Source organism: Psammomys obesus, unplaced genomic scaffold (assembly GCF_907164565.1).
Source record: "Psammomys obesus unplaced genomic scaffold, mPsaObe1.curated_primary_1811, whole genome shotgun sequence".
Lineage (NCBI taxonomy): Eukaryota > Metazoa > Chordata > Mammalia > Rodentia > Muridae > Psammomys > Psammomys obesus.
In genome coordinates, this window is record NW_026596085.1 from 7195969 (window position 1) to 7216452 (window position 20484).

Below are 20484 nucleotides of genomic sequence, written 5' to 3' on the forward strand. Positions count from 1 at the left end.
GCCGCCGTTGCCGCTCGCGCGTGGGGTGAGTGGCTCGGGGCGGGGGGCGCCGCGGCTCGGGGCCGCGTTGTCACGGCGCGGGGTGGGACGTCCGGCGGCCCCGGGAGCGCGGGGACGACGCGGGGAGGGCTGCTGGGCTGTGGCTGCGCGGAGGCTGGGCGCACGGCCCCCTCCGGCTGCGTGGCAGCCAGGTCGTGCGGGCTGTCGCCCTGCGTCCAGGCCGGCTGCACGGCCCGGGGTCCGGCCACGCGAGTGCGGGGAGGCGAGGGTGAGAGGCTGAGGCTCGCCTGTCACCTTCTGGCGTCGGCGGGAGGCTCGGCCCCTAGCGCGCCGGGGGAAGGGCCGCCTGCCCGGGCGAGGCAGCCGCAGCCTTGCCCTCCGTGGAGACCCCCCGCTCTGCACGCAGCTTGCCCGTGGGAGGGCAGGGGACCCGCGGCGTCCTCCGTTCTGGCAGAAAAAGTTGAAGAAACTAGGTCTGTTAATAATTAGCAGGAGCGGGACTCGGGATGCAGCAGAAAGCTGTTGAGTTTTCATTGCCCTCTAAGAAAAACAAACGGCATCGCCAACGACTATTGGCAGGGCCGTGTTATTTTTGGGACTTCGGGAAAATTGTCCACAGATTGCATTCGGGGGAGACTGAAGACGGGGGGGTGTACCCGGGGGGTCGCGGGGACGGCTGGCACCGCTTTGAGTTTCAGCCCGCCCCTGGAGGACTCAGATTCTTAAGCCTGACGCACTTGGTTCCTGGTTTTAAAACGTGTCAGAGGCAGAACTGCAGCCACGATCAAGGAGAAGAACGCACTGCGAACCGGCCTAAAGGAGCATATGTAAAAATCTCTGTCGGAGACCAAGTGCACTTGTGCTGGGGAGAGGAAAAAAAAAAGAATGCTGCATTTGTGGCTTTTAGGGTAGGTTTTATGAATGACAAATTATACTTGATGAAATTGTATCTCCTATCTGTCCCTGAACAGTTCTGTCTGCCGCCTGGTTTTAATCAGCGCTTTGGGAAGGCAGTGTCTGCGCTGATGTTATATAATTGACGCGGTTCACCATCAGATATTTTTAATGTACTTTTGGAGTAAAGGAAACTTCCATCTGTCTCTTCAGACAGGCCCAAGGTGTAGACGGGTGAGGGCTGCTAGGGTTCGCCCTCCTCTAGCTCCAGATGTGTGAGCTCAGCTGTTGCCTGTCACTTAGGTGACAACTGGCCTTTTTCCGACTAAGCCTTTGCTGTCGCCATTATCCTCAGTGAAGTGTCAGTGTGCCTCAGCCTTCTATTACCAGAGTAGGACCGTGCCCCTTGGGAGGTGTCAGCCGTGTTTGACCATCTCCAACAATACCTATGTTCTTAGAGTAAAAAGGGGGGGGAGGAGAGGGAAAAAAAAAACCTGACAGCAAGATAGATACGCTTTTAGATTAAGACCAACCTAATCTAAAAATTGTGTTTTAATCAGCTTCATAAGGATGACGCAATGTTTGTCAAGCCTTTTTCACTAGAACAATATTTACTCCCACCAGGGGATTTAAAACTTAAACAGCAGCCATTTATCTTGCTGTCTGGTGAAGCTGGGTTCATTTTGCCTCCAATGTGGTCCTAGCCTAGGTGGCTGGGACAAGAAGCTATCATTGTAGCCAGCTGGAGGCTGGAAAAAAAAAAAAAAGCAAAATGCAGCACCTGCTGGTACCAGGTGCTGGTTCCAAATGCCATCAACTGGCCAGCCGAGAAACACAGGAGGAGATATTTTATAAGCACTTCCGGAAATGTTTATGCAAAGGATTTAAAGGTTAATAAGGCAAGGGCTGTACAGAGGGGGCTAGAAAGAAAAGGATGCTACCCTCAGTTAAGAGTTAGCACGCTCACTGATAACTAAAATAATAAGTCATGGCTAATGTGAATGAATTACTCATACTTCTAACTAAGCCTTAAAAAAAAGGAAGGGGGAATGATGTCTAAAGATGTACAGGTTGATTTGAGTGAATGAGCTTAGTAATTTAATTTTTTCATTCTTAATGTGGTACTAATTGGAGAGTTACCTCTGAGTGAGCCTGTTGATTTATAGACTCTTTTTAAGAGAAAACTGCCATATTTCACTGAAGTGACAGATTCAATCAGTCCTGCTGGTAATACCAATGAAGCTTAAAAGGTTGACTGTTTTTTTCTAATTAAGGACTGTGGGTCCACTTCTTGTTGTAATGAGTCAGCTAGGGTCATGAAAGGAACACCTAATACAAACTAGAAAGACAAAGAAACTTTGTAGTTAATAGCTAGACTATGAGAGCTGGCCCTAAAACAAAGTTAAAATTTTACAGTTTCCTTAGAGATTTCCAAAAGTAAGCTGGGACATAAGTTTTTAAAATATCATGATTAGATAATCTCTTTAAAGTCTACAGTAACCTATCAGTGGAGCACAAAAGGTTAAGTTGTATAAGTTATCTTAGCAGTACCAGGGGGCTAGCGTGGGTGCCAGGCCCTCTGGGTAAGCCATGCCCCAATGAGTGACAGTCCTAATACTGGAGAAATAGAGTGAGAATCTTTAAAAATTATTTACCACCAAGTAACTCTTAGAATAACCTACCCTATGTTTCTTGAATTGTCAAGTCAAGATTATCCTTTACTGGTATTTTAATTACAGCATTTAATTCCCCAAACAAAATAGTTTATAGTGGCTAAATCATCCATTTTAAAGAAGTAGAACTTCAGAAATCAAAATGGGGTTCTGGGAAGATGTCTCAGTTGGTAAAGTACTTGTTCTGCAAATACAACGGCCTCGGTTCAGACCCACAGGACCCTTGCGTGTACAAAGCTGGGCAAGGTCACCTGTGTGTGTAATCTCAGCACTAGGGGACCAGGGCAAGGGGATTCGGAGAGCTGTTGGGCCAGCCAGCCAACCTAGAACATCAGTGAGTTCTGGGTTCAGTGAGAGACATTGTCTAAAATAATAGTAATAATAAAAAATAATGTAGAGAGACATAGAGGAAGATGCCTTACATCAACCTCTGACCTCCATGCGTGTGTGTGTGCGTGCGCGCGCACACACACACACACACACACACACACACACACACACACACAATGGTTCTCATGTGTGCATAGAAATGCCATTATGTCATCTCACCGACATAGACTCCTCCCCTCAGAAAAGTAGTTCTGGGTTTTCCATGTTATGTAAAGCAGTGTTCCCTGTTCAACTCTTACTAGTGTGGGAATATTAAAAGAATAAGGCAAGTGAATGAGGCGTTTCCTGCTGGGTTATGCTAAGGGACCATTATGTTTGTCCTGGTTATCGGATAAGGAATTGTAGGGTTGCACGGTGGTGCTTTTAGAAAGTGGGCATGAGCAGATGATTGGGGGAGGAGGACAGAGTCATCAGGAGGCCAAGCTCCGCACTGCTGCAGTGCAGTGCCTCCGGTCCTCTGCTGTGACTGGAGCCAGTGACTCCAACAGTGTCAGGGCCTGGGGACCAGGCAGCAGAGCAGCCCTGCCCTTCTGGACCCCTCCTTTTGGACATATGCAGAAGTCACCTCTCAGCTTCCTGGTAACCAAGGAATGCACCTGTTGATAGTAGTGCCAAGAAAAGGGCTAGAGAATGAGCATCCAGGAGCAGTGGAAAGGGCTGGCCAACAGCAAGGCCAACAGGAGCTCTTGCAAGTCTATTTCCCCTGACCCTCTCTCCCGAAGAAGAAGGTGGTAGAAAGAGACTACTTTACAGCTTGGAGCATGCTGACGTCATGACGATTCTGGCACGAAGATACGACACAGTAATCAGATCCCTCTCTGTGTGCCAGAATGACACGGTTTTTCCACGAGCTGTTCCCGAGCTGCTGGTCCACGGGCATGGCTGTTTCCAGTTACGGGGGGGGGGGGGGGGGTTAAAGCCTCTCAGACAGTTCAATACTTCTTCCTATGTCTGTCTGTTTAAACTACATGCTCATGGCCACATCTGAAGGGAATTCTCTGAGAACAGGGAGACGGAACAACCTTCCATGGTCATGTGCCTACAGCTAAAAACTGCCAGGTAGGCAGAAACCAGTATAAACATTTGAAAACATGGAACTGCAAACGAGCCAACAGCTGCCATTCACATATACTTAACTCCCATCCCCAGGGTTTTGTTCTAGGTGATCCTAAAAATCAACTGACCAGCTAAGCTGAGGTGGCATTTTTCTCCCTGGGAGATTGGAATGATCCCATTCATTACATACTCTTCAGAAAAGGAGTTAGGGGGAAAAAAAAAAAAAACGAGTTAGGGCTCTGTTATTCCAGTTGTCTTGGTACTCGGTCCTGCACCAGCCTTGCTGTGCTCTTCTGTTCTCACTAGGCACTTGGAAAGAGAGATGTGTCCGTGATGGGTGACATTCTGCACTGAGGTGCCCCTGGTTCCTTGAGTCCTCCCTCTCCCACAGTTCCACTGGCCTTCCTTCTTTATGGAGGTACTGAGCCCACAGCTAACAGTTATGATCTGTGACTTTAGTAACAGTTCTGTTTGAAATGTTTCCAATTACACATAAGATTGGCCCCACTCAGCAGCTGCATGCCAAAAGCATTTCCTAGTGTGCTCCAAGAATCATGCTGTGATTGCTTTTAATTTAAATAAAGGCTATTTGGTTTCCTGTGATGTTTTTTATAACCACCCTTTTCTCTGTTTGTGTTGCCTTAAAAAAAAAAAAGCCTACATAGAGTAGCCACCACTTAATGTGATGTGACCCTAGTTTTCTAGGATACCATTTGCTTTGAGCAAACACCCTGTACTTAATAAAGAAATCGTAAAGAAACATTGTATGCCATTGGGTTTCCCTAAGGAAGGGGGAAAGGTTATCTGGTAACACATTGTAAGTAGCTAATGATTTTGAAGTTTTCTTCCTTTTTTCTTTAGAGACCAATCATAATCATCCTCTTAGGCCATTGGATATCATCTGACACATTGTCTTTTATTCAAATTATTCCATTTTCCCCTTTGAAGGGCCATGAAGAATGGTTTAAAACAAAAATACTGAAAGAGTAGAGAGAAGTTAAAAACATACTTGAGCCAAAAGAAGAGACAGTGAACAATTTCATCCTTTCTACAGCCACCAGATTGTCCTAAGCCAGCTCCTCTGGGGGCTTCCAACTTTTTAAACACAGTGGTGGCTCTAATCCTCTAACAGCCGGCAGATATATTTGAGTAAGCTTGAAAATAAACAGTCTTGGGACTTGGCTTGTGTGGGCTGGTATGGGACTGGGGGGGGGGGCTGTTTCCGGAAAGGTTTTCTGCCCATCCCCATGAAACACAACACCCACAGCCAGAGGGGACCCAACGGGTGAGGTGCTGAGATGGTCCCCAGGAAGGGTTCTCACACAGGCTCTTTCAGTGCCTCAAGAGCATCCTGGAGAATAGAGTGCTTCTTTGGGTTCAACAGTAGTTGACTTGCAGAGATGCCAACATCTCTCCTGGCACTTTTGGACAATTTCCACCATGTAATAAATAGTGCTGTTTAGTCCAAATTTGTAAATGCCATATTTCATGGAGCCCCTGCGGGAACAGCAAAAATTAACCCAGGCTACTAGAGATCATTGAAGCCTAGAGGTTAGGTTACTGCCTAAATCCCAGTGTGACCACTAACTAGGTCTACTGGCAACCTCTCATCAAAATAAAAGGAGTTAGCTTAGGCTAGGTAGAATAGGACTGAAAAGCATCTAGTGGCTTCTACATAGGGGTCCTTTTTTTTTTTTTTTTTTCATCTCACTTCATTCTTGGGTGCTGCCTATCAATTCAACAAACCTCCCTGGAGGACCTTGATTCAATTAGCGATAAAACCAGGTCTTGAGCTACTTACTACACTGCTGATGAGAACCCAGGATGATAGACACACCCTCTTCATATGGGCCCTTTGCTACAGGGACCAATTCCTCAGTAGTAGCTACCGTTAAAATAGAACATGTAGAATCTTTTTTCTATATTGTCCAGTTCTCTGTCCTGGTTAAAATACTGAGTACAAGTGCATACACACACAGAGGGGTGGGCATATATGCATTCACACCAGACTAAGAGTAATATTACACTGTCTCACTTTATAAAAGGGAACTGATTGGAGCTATGATATATTTTCACTGGAGGCATTTGTGTGCTTTTTTGTTGTTGTTGTTTCAATGACAAATAGTGTGGTTATGGGTCTAAAGAAATCCATAACTTGGTAGGTGTAATTGATATCTCCAATTAGGCTATTTACATGCTTGGACAATCTAAGTTCCTTGTTTCGGAGCTGAAAGGAGGCTAATTGTATGGCACTTTGCTCTGCTTTCAAAGACCTGTGCCAGACCATTTTAGGCTGCACATAAGATGCTGGAACACTTGTATAACCTCTGTCAAGAGAAATGACATTTTCAGTTCTTCAGGGTCTGTGTAATTAACAAGTATGGTCAGTGGCTGGAGTTCATGCATGTTACATAATTTAAAAAAAAAAAAAGATAAAGTGATGTCTGGAGTAAATGGCGCTGCAGATGTTTCTTATAGAAAGTGCAGATGTGTTGTGGGAATTCTGCACCACATTTTGTGCTTAGCTTTCTTCATTCCAAGGATCATGTGAGTAATTCCACTGAGCTGCCTCAGCCCCCATTCGCACACAAGTCTTGAGCAACAGGCTGACGGGATAGCTTGACCCCTCACATTTGTTCTGAAATGCTTTAGCCTTTTATGTTTCTGTAAATATGAAGGCAGGGAAGAAAATATACGTAGATGTTTGACCAGCTTAACCATGTATGCTCCTGTTGTGGGCCATCTATAAGCATAACCAGCCAGGCGGGCTAATAGCCAAAAACCCGTCCTTCAGTCCTGCCAAGTGTGAGGAAAGCAGGCCAGCTTTCTCCATTTTGAGGGATTGGAAAATGTACTTTCTTAACCTTCTTTTGAGTTTTAAGGAGCAAGCCAAGAAAAATCTTTTTTTTTTTCCTCCTCCTCTTCCTGACCCATGGATCCAAACAGCATTGCTGTTCCACGCTCATGCTTTGCACAGCTGGCTTGGCTGTGTCGGGTGGGGGGGGACAGTACGGTGACCCTACTGGTTGTTTCTGGAGACGCCGGCTTTTTAACATTGTCTCTGTAACGTTTACAGGATAGTTTGCTCGTTTATCCTGTTTGTTCTTCAACAAGGGTTCTGTGACAGACAGCTGTCATAGACAGGTGACAAACCATGCACAGGAAGACAGTTTGTTTCTTCCTGAAAATTGTAAAAGTGGGACTGTAGACCAAACAGTAGCTGTGTGGCTTTCACTCAGTTTCTTAGCGTCTCTGGGCTTCAGTTTCCTCATATGAAAGAATTAAGCTAGATCCATATGTAGTTGTTTAAGAATTCAGTCACAAACACCTGTGTAAAAGTAACTTTCATCCTCCTGTTTCAATGGTCTCAGAGGTGTACTGCCTCTGTCTGCTAGCCTAGGCCTAGTCCTGGAAGCCTAGCCTCCAACCTAGGCCTAGAATGTTTTCAGCCTCTGAGAGTTACTGCTGAATAAGCTCATCCTTATTTGTTCTTACTGAGCTCTGGGATGGCTGGTTCAATTCAGCTGTTCTGGCTCAAAATCCAAAATCCTCTCCCAGCTGACTTATTCAATCTTGCCTTTCTCTCTCCGCGCTGCTTGGCCTCAAACTAACTCCAACGATCTTTTTCTGGTCTTCTGGCTCATTCCGTCTTCACCTGAGTTCTCTCTCTGAAACTCATCTCTCTATTACTGTCCTGATAAAACTGCCTCCCCCCACTCCCCACCCCAGCACATCTGTGGAACTTTGTCAAAGGACCAAAGGACAAATAATGTTCAAAGATTTTTAAGAGCATGGGGGCCATTTCTCAGTACTGGTTTTTTAACCCAAGGAAGACCTGTGTGGGTTCAAGGTTTCTTCTGGCTCTGAGCCACACCCCCAGCCTCTGGGTGGACTCTGGCACACATGCCCTGAATCAACCAATCAGGTGATTTCAGTACACAGCTGTGGTGAAGCCACCGAATTAGATGGTGTTAGAGATTATCTGCCAGTACTAAAATTGTGTCTCCGCCCCATAGAGGCTCAACTCAATGCTATCTGACTTTTTCCCTTCCCTTCCCACTCACTTCTTCACTCTTCCCCTCTACCTCCCTCCATCCTTCCTCTTTGAATCATCCATTCTAAATGGCTACTTTCACTCTATTGCTGACAAACTGTTGTCCTGCCTAATGATATCAGTATCTCCGCTGTGCTTGTGGTTCATGGCGGTTCATGTCAGAAGGGAACCAGATGCCTACCTCTCTCTGCCTGACACTCACTGGCCCCCAGCAAAAACACATGCCTGAAGTCAAAGAGCTTTGTGAAAATATGATGTGACTTATATTTTCAAATAATGTACCCAATATTTTTTGTCACCTTGGAGACATTTTTTAGGTAAAACTATCTCCAAATTTGAAACAATTAACATTAGTGTTCACTAAGCTGAAAAAGAACATAATAAGCATATTATTTTGCTGTACATTTACCGTACTCCAAAGCGTATTTATTGTAATTTGTTCCAGATTAACAATTGGCCAATTGTTTTGAACTAGAAAGTACTCTACCTAAAAAAGGTATCAGGAGACGAAGGAAAAATTGCATCGTATTCCAAAGTGAGTTTTTGAGAAAACACAATTTGCATATTGTTTAAAAATAACTTTATCCTATCTCTTCTTACATTTTGAGTTCCTATAGTGGCTTAATAAATAAATTTGAGGGTTTGTGATCATGAAAAAAAATATTTTAATTTAAGAACTATTACCCAATGATAGCACTTATCTGACAAATTATGAGTTTATCACAGTGTTATTTACAATTTTACATCCTACTTTTAAGTATTTTGAATCACAAGATCGAACATTTTTAAATAGAATTTTATTAATGTGAGTCCTTAGCTAGGCTACTGTGTGTACATAGATACTGGTCTGTCCTTTCAACAGTGACAAGACTGGTTCCCATTTCTAGTTTTTCAAATTCATTTTCTTTTTAATTGGAGGGTGGGCCGGAAAAACAGGGATATGTGCATGTAAGTAAAGTGGCCACAGGCAGGAAGAAGGGATCAGACTCTCCTAGAACTATTGTCGTGGGTGGTTGTGAGACACATCACGTAGGTTCTGGGAACCGAACCCAAGTCCTTGGAGAGAGTGGTATCTCTCTTCGCCACTCCTCTAGCCCCGAGGCTCTCAGCCTGTGGGTCATGACCATGACCCCTTTGGGGTTGAACGACCCTTTCACAGAGGTCGCCTATCAGATATCCTGCGTATCAGATATTTACTTTACCATTCACAACTGTAGCAAAATTGCGGTTATGAAGTAGCAACAAGATAATCTTGAGGTTGGGGGGGGGTGAGGAACTGTGTTAAAGGGTCACAGCCTCGGGAAGGTTGAGAACTGCTACTCTAGACCAATTCCCACCTCTTTGGACTAGTTAAGCAGTCTCCAGACCAGCCAATCACAGCCGTCTCTATAGCCAGTGGCGTTTTCGTCCTTTCACAGACATAATTCCACTTATCTTCCATAACATGAAGTTCTTTAAAACTGTATTCATGCTGTGAACAGAGGCTCATCTCAAAGAATCTCAGTGAAGTGTAACAAACACACAGTTTTTCTCCTGATTGGGATACTGTATCTGAAGTTTTCCTATCAAGCACGGGGAAAGGAGTGATCACATAGTTTTGTGAGAATCGATTAATAGAATTTGTTGCCCATCTGATTTCTTTGCCTACTTTGTCTCTGAAAATTTGGATGCTGCTTGCCAGTATTCAGTGTGGCCATTGTTGTGGACATACACAGGCTTCAAGGAACTTAAAAAGTCCATTCTGGCTGTGGAAGAGCCTAGCACGCATAAGGCCCTGGGTCCCTTCCTCGACACAACGAAGGCACAAAAAAATAGCAGTCAACATCACTAGTGCTGTGTGTGTGTCTGAATAGCAAAACTCAAAGAGGACATTGGATGCTTCAGTTTTATGGATTTTGTTTGTTTGCTATTATTTGTTGTTTGTTCTGCTTTGGTCTTTGGTTTTTGTTTTGTTTTGTTTCAAAAAAGGGTTTCTCTGTGTAGCCTTGGCAGTCCTGGGAACTTGCTCTGTACAGCAGGCCAGCCTCGAACTCAGAGATTCTACTGTGTCTGCCTCCCATGTGCTGAAATTAAAGGCCTGTACCCCCACCTCAGGGCCCTGCTATTGTGGTTTTGATTCAATTTTATTTTATTCTTTCAAAAAGGCTTTTCAGTTCTCTATTCTAAAACCTGACTAACTTTCCAGCTTTCCTGAGACTGCGTGCTATGTAGGTATAACCAGTCACAAAAGTCAACTGCTTCCCTGCCTCTTCCCTGTCAGATGTACACTGCTAAGTCAAGCATCCTGGGCCTCAGAGTGGACGGTCCTCCCTGAACTGTCTGCTCCAGTAGTTTGCACAGTGTAACTGAAAACTCTCACTTTCAGGCATTTTTGTGAATTGCTGCAAGGTACCGCACTCGGGAAGAGGTAAGCCATTGCCAACAGAGTTGAAGGATCCTTGTTGATCGAGCAAATGCTGCCTCCCCTTTGTATTTGAGAGCTTAACTCTCAAGTTCCACAGCGAATCTCATGTTTGCGCTGACTTCCAGATGCCTAGAAGAGGGCACATGGGCTCCAGGGTCACTGTGCCCTTCATGTCTCTGCTCAAGGCACCTCGGATCAGAAAGATAAACCTAATCTGACTTCCATGGCCTCAGGAGCAGCAGCAGGCCAGTGCCGCCCGCCATCTTTATCTGGGACTCATCTCTCTGCTTTCCTGTCTGCGAACCTTTCCCCAGATCAAGAACCCCTTGGGGAGAGTGGTGAGTGCTTAATAACTGTGAGCAGAGTGAACCCTCACTGTAATACAGCAGCACACAGTGCTCGCTCAGGGAAAAAAGCTTTAATCTAGTGGCATTCTGATTCTGAGGCTGTAAAGTTGGCAAATGACTTCCTTTCTCTACAGAGCTGGTGCTTATGAACCATTTTATAGATGTCATAAAGAAAAAAGAAGCCGGAATTTTCTCTCTCTCTCTCTCTCTCTCTCTCTCTCTCTGTCTTTCTTGTTTGGGGCTTGGGGTTTGTTGGTGGTAGTGGTTTGGTTTGGCTTTTTTGAGATAGTTTCTCTGGGTTTCTCTTGCTCTCCTGGAACTCACTCTGTAGACCTTATGAACTGGCCTTATGAACTCGGAGATCTGCCTGCCTCTACCTCCCAAGCACTGGGATTAAAGGCATGTGCCACCGCTGCCTGACAGGGTATTTTATTTTCACCACTGAAGTTTCTGAGAAAATTCCCTCTTGTTTGAATAAAGCTAGAGAAAGGTGAGAGTCAAGAACAGGGCCTGGCCACGCCTCCAGCTCATTGTGGCCACGCCTCCTCCCAGCCACAGTGGATGAACCAGAAGTGTACAGCAGAGAGGGATTTTGTCCAAGATGAACGCCTACAGCAGGGAAGCCCCGTGGCCTTTCTCTTCATCATGAGCCACACTGCAGGCAGGTAGCAGGAGCATCTTCAGAGAGGCTTTGGGGCTGCCCGACAATGACAGGCTGTCATTTACTCTTGATCTAAATGCCAGGGCTGCAAGTCTAATCCTCTAAGTGATTCCAACCAGCTTGCTAGGAACCCTGGTTGCTTGAGTTATTATATTAATGTCTCAGGTTCCAGGGACTAATTGGCCATGGATCAACTTTTTAAGAAGCCTAGCCAAGTGATTTGTCCAGAGACAATCATGTTTTAATCTGACACATTTTTACTATTGGAAGACAGATGCCTCCCGAGTGCAAAGTGCCTTTAGATATACGTCATGCGTCTTTATTCTGGCTTGGTGGAGGGGCCTACCCAAGGTTAATCCAATGTACTGATGAGGAATCCACTTTGGTTCAAGACTCCGGTTGCTAGGCAGCTGTGGCCTGGCAGCTCCTGAATAAACCATGTCTGCATGAGGGTTTCAAACGAAAGACAAGCTGGAAGGTCGAATAAATATCCCTGTTGTTGACCCAACATGGCTGATGTCTGTGGTCTCCTACACAAGGCTGACCTTACCTGTATGTGTTGATTAGTTCTCTGACCTTATTCTACTCAGTCTTGGTCATGGTGATATTTCTAGTTTCTACTTTATTTGATTCTGAAGTACTACAGTTGGAGGCTATCTCTTCAGGGGAGCTGGATGATAACTACAAGATTTGAAGTGATATTTGGTGATCACCATAACTGCTTGAATGGATTATTAGAATTATCTAGCCGTCCACTCAAAAATACCCCATTAGCCACGTCCAACTGACAGCTTTGTTCATTCTTCCCTGTGGCAAATTCAAAATGCAGAAATTGCTCTATTTTGAAGAGCTTGGGGAATATATGCTTCCAAGACCCAACAACTGGATTAAATAGGTCATTTACAGTACGCTATGATGGCTGAAGGTAAAATAGTAGTGGTGGCCCACACCTTTAATCCCAGCACTCAGGAGGCAGAGGCAGGCTGATCTCTGTGAGTTCCAGGCCAGCCTGATCTGCAAAGTGAGCTCCAGGACAGCCAAGGCTACACAGAGAAACCTTGTCTCGAAAAACCTAAAATAAAATTTAAAAAACCAGAAAAGCAGGGTTATTAAATAGAAAGTTACCAGTGTGATGAATGTGTAACCGCAGCCTCCTTATCTCCTTGTCTGTTAACATTATGTTCATTATAGGACATATAGAGGATTTAAAGCGTGAGCTCACTTTTATTTGTATAGTCACATAGTAATAACAACTATGTTTAAAAGGTCCGCGCCTTGACCGTCCTTCTTGCTTTTTCTAGAAGAGAGTACCACTTGAGTTGACGCCTAATATTTTTAAGAACGCCGCTAGCGTCCTGATTGATTCTCACAGACAACATTAGGGAGATGAGCACAGCAAAGTCCCTGCTGCATTGTGCTGGTCCTGGCCGATACAAGTTGTTCATGTGACCAGACCCAGCCAAAAGTACCTTCTAGTGCACTGTAATTAGTCGAGCCATTTACTTCGCAGCAGATCCTCAAGACCTCCAGTGTCCGTCACATTCTAATGAGGCCAGACTCAATCAGAAGCCCACATTGGGAAGCGTGAGGCCACCGGCAGCATATTCCGCACACCGATCAGCATAGCGACACAGAGTCACATCTCCCAGCAGGTTCCTAAGCGACTTCCAAGTACCGTGCCCTAGGAAGGACTCCATAAATGTGACATTAATAATCACCAGTTTGAATCTGGGTCACCTCAGCCGTGACTCGGAGATCAAACGCCGCCCCAATGGCAATGAGTGTGTGAGAAAGTACAGCAGAAAGGCACTGCGTTTCTTAATGACACCTTTGTGCCTCTTTAGCACGGTTGGAGGCGAATGGAAATCAAGCCGCCTGAACCCTTGGTCTGGAGGCTAGCTCTTCAGGGTACGACTGGCACACTTTCGTGGAGACTCTTGAGGGACGTCACAGCAGCCTCTGTTGCTCTGGCTCCTTAAATGGAGACCCAGGCCCTTCCATCTTTTCCTCACAGTGAGGTCACATCAGAGTATTGATGCCTAGCTTGTATGTTTCCTTGTCTTCTTGACGCTACCCTCATATATTTGTGTCAGCCCTTAATATGCAACTTTGAAATATTTACTTCAATTTGGGGACATGGTTTCCTTGCAAGATGCTTTCATTGAATGATTGTATGGTACCAGGCATAGGGTAAAGGCCTAATACAAACATTAGGCAAGAATAGTCTGATCTTGAAAGAGCTCACTCTTGGTAGAAAACAAAGACACTTGAACAGGAACATACATACATATATATATACACATACATACATATGCATGTATTCATTTTATATATATGGTGTGATATATATTTGTTATACTAGCATAAAGGTGAAGACCCAGGCCATTTGCCCTGTGTGGGTTGTGATGGAAAGCATCAGGAAGGAAGAGAAGGTTGAGCTGATCCTGAAGGATGAGCAGAACCGGAGGCTGTGTCATTCTAGATACAAGGCAGAGCATACAGGAAACGGGAGAGAAATGTGGAGTCTGTGAGTTGCAAGTCTATGCAGCTCAAGCGTTGGTTCTGCTGTTCTTCAGGGGGTTGTTGCCCCTTTTCAAACCCTCAGTTTCAATCAGCAGTAAGGGAGGAGTTTGACAGCCTTGCCTCTGAGCTTCCCTCGCTCACGCACGGTGGCCTTAGGCTTTGGAATAGAAGTCGACTCCTCACAGGCTGAGAACAGCCAGCCCTGCTACTAGGTATGCATAGGTATGCATTCATGTGTCCCCGTACGGACCCACTCTTCAGCTCATTGACAGGCTTGAATTTCCACCTTGATAACACCAAGGGATACAGGATGTGCTTCAGGGATGCTTGTGCTAGTTTCTGGGAGAGAACTTGTGGGGCACGAATGGTTGGAGAGGAAAAGCCTGAAAGAGAGTAGCCTCGGACCATGACTTACTATGTTGCTATCTCTGTTTTGTTTTCATAAAACCTTCTTTAATGTTAAAAAACAAAAGCAAAATCTTACAAAAGTGTAAATAGTAAGCAATAGACTCATAGGAGATCGGCAGATAAACTGCTTTCTTCTTCTCTTCCTCCTCCTCTCTTTTGAGGCAGGGTCTCACCATGTAGCCCTGGCTGTCCTGGAACTCACTCACTAGTTCAGCCTGACCTCAGGCTTGCAGAGATCCACTTGCCTCTGCCTCCCGAGTCCTGGGATTAAAGGGATGCACCACCATGCCCAGGTTTTATTTGTTTATATTTCTTGAAATGCTTTTATAAAAAATTGTAATTTAACAAAAAAAAAAATTAACTAATTCAGCTTTTGAAATAACAATATAAATGACTATACTTTCATTTGAAAGTAAATCATGTTCATTTGTCTCTGGAAAGGTAAACTCTCTTCTTAAAGCTATGATTCTTTAACGTGGAAATACTCTAATCCTTGATTTAATGTTTTAGAATCTCTTGTCTTCTAGGGCTACCGACCATGTTTCCAGGCAGTCTGGCATGTGATAAATATTTTGTAGCATATGTGGCTGAACGTGCCAATTTCAAAGAACTTTACAAGCTTTAATTAATTTTCTCAGCATCCAGATGCTCTTGGTTTATTGATGGGAAATCCACAGACAGTGGGGCTCAGACACGTTGCTTGAGAATTCATCTAGCAAAGATGTTTTCAAACTCTGATGGCATGTAGGGGGAGCTAGCTGCTTTATGCAAACACCACGCTACCTGGAGCCCAGCATGTGGAGTTAGGCTGCCATGTTGGGAGGCAGGAAAGGTGTTCTGCATCAGGCTCCCTGTTAACCCTAATGCTAGTCAGACTTGAAGTTCAGTACAGACATTGCACGTTCCCTAAAATGTACTCACTGTTTATGAGGATTCAAGTCTACCTGCACATTGTGTGTTTCATACTGCAACGCAGAGAGCTGGTGGCTAGAGCCCACTCTCCCAGCTCCGTTGTCTCCTGGACAGGTGAGCTGCTTGGCTCCTTGAACACATCTGAAGGCCACGGACAGCAGCAGTCTGGACAAACAGTGAGAAGGAGTGAGGGCTGCCCTCCTGGTTGCTGAGCCTCCTCCTGCTGAGGCTGCCTTAACTGCACATGTTATCTTTAGGGTTATTGTTCTCACTTCCCTTTCTCTTGCCTCTGATCAAAGCTGTCAGTTCCCCGTCTTCAGCAGCAGTGTTTGCTGTCACCCCTGTGCGGAAGCTGACATGGAGGCTGCCTCCTGGGAGGGAAGCAGAGCTGCTGGTGTAACGGTGATTGCCATTTGCTTGCACCACACAACATAAAGACAAACATGAACAGGACCTTCGGGCATGGTCCTGATGTGACCATGACGGGGGTTGGAGTTGGCTGTCATGGAGTCGCCCTTGTCTTTTGATCTAGAAGACAAAAGCCTTCAAAGGCCCTGCCTTGCTCTCGATGTTCAGCAAAGCACGTCTGTTTTCCCGCTGCCACAGATTTGGGAAATTGTTCTCATTTTGCTAGCCATCTCCTCCGCAGAGTGTTTTTATTTATCCAGCCATTCAGTTCCTCGGTGTGCATGAGTACGGAGTGATTTTCAGTCAGAAGCCACCGTGTTTGCTTTAGGGGAAATAACTCCTTAGCACCAAGGGGACTCCCCGAGTAGCTGATTAAAAAAAAAATTTAAAAATGTAGAAGAAACTGGGGTCCTTATCTTGGGATTAAGGCAACCTAAGGACTTTAGGGTTGCTGCTCTCCATGGATGACTAGCCAACTGTGAAAGATTTTGTATTTGTAAAATGTTAGTCATGGCTTAGTCTTTGATGGATTCATTGATAGGGTATGATTTAATTCTTTAGGTTTTTTTTCCCCAAAAAAAGAAAATGTGCTATAAGCATATTACTTGTTAAACATGAAAAGGAAATATTTGAGGTTCAGTTTATCTGCTCTCTGTGTCTGTGTTTGTATTATTTGCAGTGCTGGGACTCAAACCCAGGGCCTTATGCTGCTATACAAGAAGGACTTTCCCACCCAGCTGCCATATGCCAAGGCCCAGACATATATTTTCAGCAGTAGATGACAAAGTTCTAGGTAGAGATCTCCCAGGGTGGAGATCTTTTGTTGTTGTTGTTGTTTTGAGACAGGGTCTCTCTGTGTAGCCCTGGCTGGCCTGCAACTCTCTATGAGAGCAGTCCAGCCTCAAACTCAGAAATCCTCCTGCCTCTGCCTCCTGAATGTGGAATTAAAGGCGTGCACCACCACACCCTGTAAGATAGTTTTATTTTATTTTATTTTTATTTTGCAGATCTTTATTTGTCTTCCTAACTTAGTTTTTATGTGAAACCTGCTCAAATTGTTGAACATTAAGATGTGTTTCTCTTTTTGGATTAATCCACCATAGAGTTGTTGAGCTTGTCCTTCAGTTCACAGGGCGAGGTAGGGTAGAAGGAGCAGGAAAGAGGAGCTGAAGCTACAACCCAGGATCTCCTTCCTTGAGGACTTGGCTGTGCTGTGGGACAGTGCTTTCCTCCCTGTCACTCTGGGGAGGAGACTGATGACTGTTCTGATGTCCCAGGGTGACTGAGAGCCACCAGGCTGAATGTTTCCATTCGTACATAAAGGCCCAGGACACCTGAGGTCACGGCAGGATTCATAATGTGATGCTGTAAAAGCAAACCCAACTCCCAGCCTGCTGATGTGGATCTTAAAGCCGTTGAACCCAAAACTTATAACCAGTGGACTCATTTGCTTCAAAGGAGGCCAGTGCCTGGACTGCATGCAGATGGGGCCAGTTTCTGGCAGCTTTTCCTGTGACCTCCCTTGTGCAATGGCTTCCCTCCATAGGCTAGTTTCAAGGAATTTATTTTTAATCGACTCTATAATACAAGCTATCTGGCATTTTCCCCCTCTTCTGTTGTCTTTTAGCTTTTATGTATTCTCTTAGAGAAGAAAATAACCTGTAATTTTATTCTTTAAGTACCTCCTTCAGAAAAGGGCTTTTATCATGCTCGGAATGCCACTCGGTGGGAGAATGCTTACTGGTTTTGCTTTTGTTTTACTTTGAGAATCATCCCAATCTATAAAATAATATGGAGGAGGCCAAAACACATGAACTTTCTTCTCACTTTGATCTGTGTGTAGGAATGCTACAGAAGAGACCCATGTTTCAACATGCCAGTGGCTGGATGAAAGTAGGATTTGTTGGACAATTTGGAGTGTTATCTATGTGATGGAGCATGGGATCCTAAAAGGTTTCATACTTGCTGAGACAATTTTTAGGGCCAAAAATTAAACTCATCCAAACTATTTCATTAAATTAAACTCTGTTATTATTGGCATTGACATGTACATATTCATGAAAACCATCTCTTAGATATGAAAATAACTTGAACACTGAATACTCAGGAAGGAACTTCCTTAAGGATGTACATAGTTATGAATAGACCGGACGTTTTAGAGATACGGGAGCGCCTCACAAAGTTGGCGGATCACAGTCCCTAAACTGTGGAAGTCAGAGCTATGTCTTCGTCTTTCGAGCTGCCATGTGGGATTCACTTAAAACCAGGGCCAAAGCTCCATAATTCTTCAGGACTCCTGTGAATTCACAGCATCACTTCATGACCTATTTGGAAGACAGTCATTTAAGCACAGACTCCGACCACCGTTTAACAACGCATAATAAAACATGGGTCACACATGACTCAAGAGAGGGAAGCAGATGCACGGAGACAGCCGGAGTTAGTCGGGTAGGTGGATGTAGCCACCCAGGTGGCTCGGCATCCATCCAGAACGCCCAGCTAATGAGCTCAGGAGGCCGAGACCTGCTTGGCTGCACTTCCTATTAGCACGGTGCCACCAGATACCACTCTGGGACATTGATTGCAATTGATTCACAAAAGGAATGCCCTGGCACACACGGTGCCTGTGATGCCCTCTGCAGAGCTCTAATTTCAGAGCTCTGCTTTTTAGTTTCCAGGCGTACCAGCCAGCAGACTTTGCAAATGCCAGATCATTCAACTTCAGCATGAAGAGCCTGGGTCCCCATGATTGATCCGTCTATTCTGGAGTCTGTGTCACCACAAAGGAGTTAATTTGTCTTGTTTGAAGGGTCAGGTTTTAAAAAGAAAAGAAAAGAAAGTTAAATGACTGCTTTTGACTCTTCGTCTGTGTCTTGCTTTTTACCCAAGACCACAGAACAGTGCAATCAATTTCCTTAATCAGCACAGCTGGAACCGTAAGTGTGCTGTACACTGAGCTCTGAGACCTGAGTTAACGAGTCCGGTGGTAGAAAGACTGTCCCAAAGGTGGCTTCTCTGCAGAAATGTTCCCGCAGTCAACGAGAAGAAAAGAGGCACTAGATGGCGCTGTTCAACCAGAAATGACCTTTACTAAACCAAGCGTGCCTGGGAGTACATGCTCTCTACAAGGACTGGGCCTCATTAAAAACTGCAAATCTAGGAGCAATGTGAGGTTTGGAAATACGGCTTTTTAAAACTAAAGATGATCCCTTATTAACGCTATATCGGGTCTCTTGCTGAGCTGATTTTGTTACCGACTTATTTTACCGTCTCCTTTAATGTTACTTTTTAAAAAGGCTAGCAGAGAGCTCTTTGAGACGTTAAAAGCTAAGAAGGAATGGTGCTATGTCCATAAGGTGGAAAAAGTATGCACCTCCTAAGAAGCAAAATACAGAGGGAAAGTAGTATGAAAAAATACACAGGATATATTAATGGGGAAGGAGAAGGTTATGAAAGGGTATGTATAAAGTGGTTATTCTTTGGGGAGAAATAGTATATGAAAATATGCTATTGTGTCTATGTACTTGTCTATGGCAGTGTATGGCAAATGGGATTAAGGATTTATTTTTCCTCATGGTTTTATTTACTGTTAAAATAATATACTGGAGGGGGGGTGGAATTCTGGGCCATGTAATTACATGCTTGGGAGTTTGGAGTCAGGAGTTCAATATCATCCCCAGCTAGGAGTTTGGAGTCAGGAGTTCAATATCATCCCCAGCTACCTAGTAAGATTTAAGCTAGCCTGGGCTGCACAAGACCTTGTCTTGAACAAACAAACATGGTTGAGGAAATAGTTCATTTTCTAAAGGGCAAGCCTGAGGACCTGATTTGGTCCCCCAAACCCATGCTTTAAACAAAACTGATTTAGTGACAAGAACCTGTAGTCCCAGCTAGAGACAGGCAGAATCTCTGGGACTCTCTGTCCAGCCAGGCTGTCCTACCTGGAGCTTCTGGCCCTGAAACACTGTTGAGCTTCCTGACTGTGGCACTGAAGATGCCCGACCAGGCTCCACTCCTGAATTCTTGTTGGTAAGCAGCCCCCCACCCCCCCAGAGGGCTCCTCATTCAGAATTCACCGCAGTTAGTGCTTTACCCACCAATCTGAAGTATATTCCCAACTTCTTAAAATCTTCCGTAGTTTCAATGTGTAAACAGGATAGTCTGGCTCTTCTTTCTTAATCGTTCACCTCTTACAGCCTCAAACTGAATTCTCTGTCTCTCCACGAGGTCGCTGGTGAGTTTCCCCTTCCATCTTAGCCTCTCCCTCTTTAATATTACCATATCAGCATATGTATGTGCCGTAATTCTTATCTTAACCTTTTGATTTGCAAATGAGTTATATTTTCCCAGTATAATATCTCTAAAGGCTACAATCACTGTGATTCACTTTGGTTTGATTTTTTTAAATTATTATTATTATTTTATTTTTATTTTATTTTATTTTTTAGGACAGGTTTTCATTCAGTAGCCCCAAGCTACTTAAAACTTGATATCCCCTACTTCAGGTTCTGGAGTCTGGAATTATGGGTAGGTGGTTTGCAATTAAGAAACACCTTATGGCCTGGTACAGTGACACACCCTGAATCCCAGCAGTCTGGGAGGCAGAGTCAGGCGGATCTCTGAGTTCCAGGCCAGATCTACAAACCCAGTCCAGGACAGCCAAGGCTTCACAGTGAAACCCTGTTTCAAAAGGAAAGAAAAGAAAAAAAAGAAAGAAAGAAAGAAAGAAAGAAAGAAAGAAAGAAAGAAAGAAA

At 44.7% G+C, this 20484-nt stretch overlaps 1 protein-coding gene across 3 annotated transcripts in view; it reads left to right on the forward strand.

The window, feature by feature from the left end:
* The window catches only part of Prickle1 (prickle planar cell polarity protein 1), a 90728-nt gene that overhangs the window by 1310 nt on the left and 68934 nt on the right, over positions 1–20484 (forward strand). Inside the window, exon 1 of one of the 3 annotated variants that reach the window (XM_055627098.1) lies at positions 9–25. The exons of 1 other annotated variant lie outside the window; for it this stretch is intronic. The gene's annotated coding sequence lies outside the window, so the exon portion shown is untranslated. Of the gene's footprint in view, positions 1–8; positions 26–828; positions 909–20484 lie in introns of those variants that run through there. One more of the 3 variants, XM_055627099.1, reaches the window with a different exon arrangement.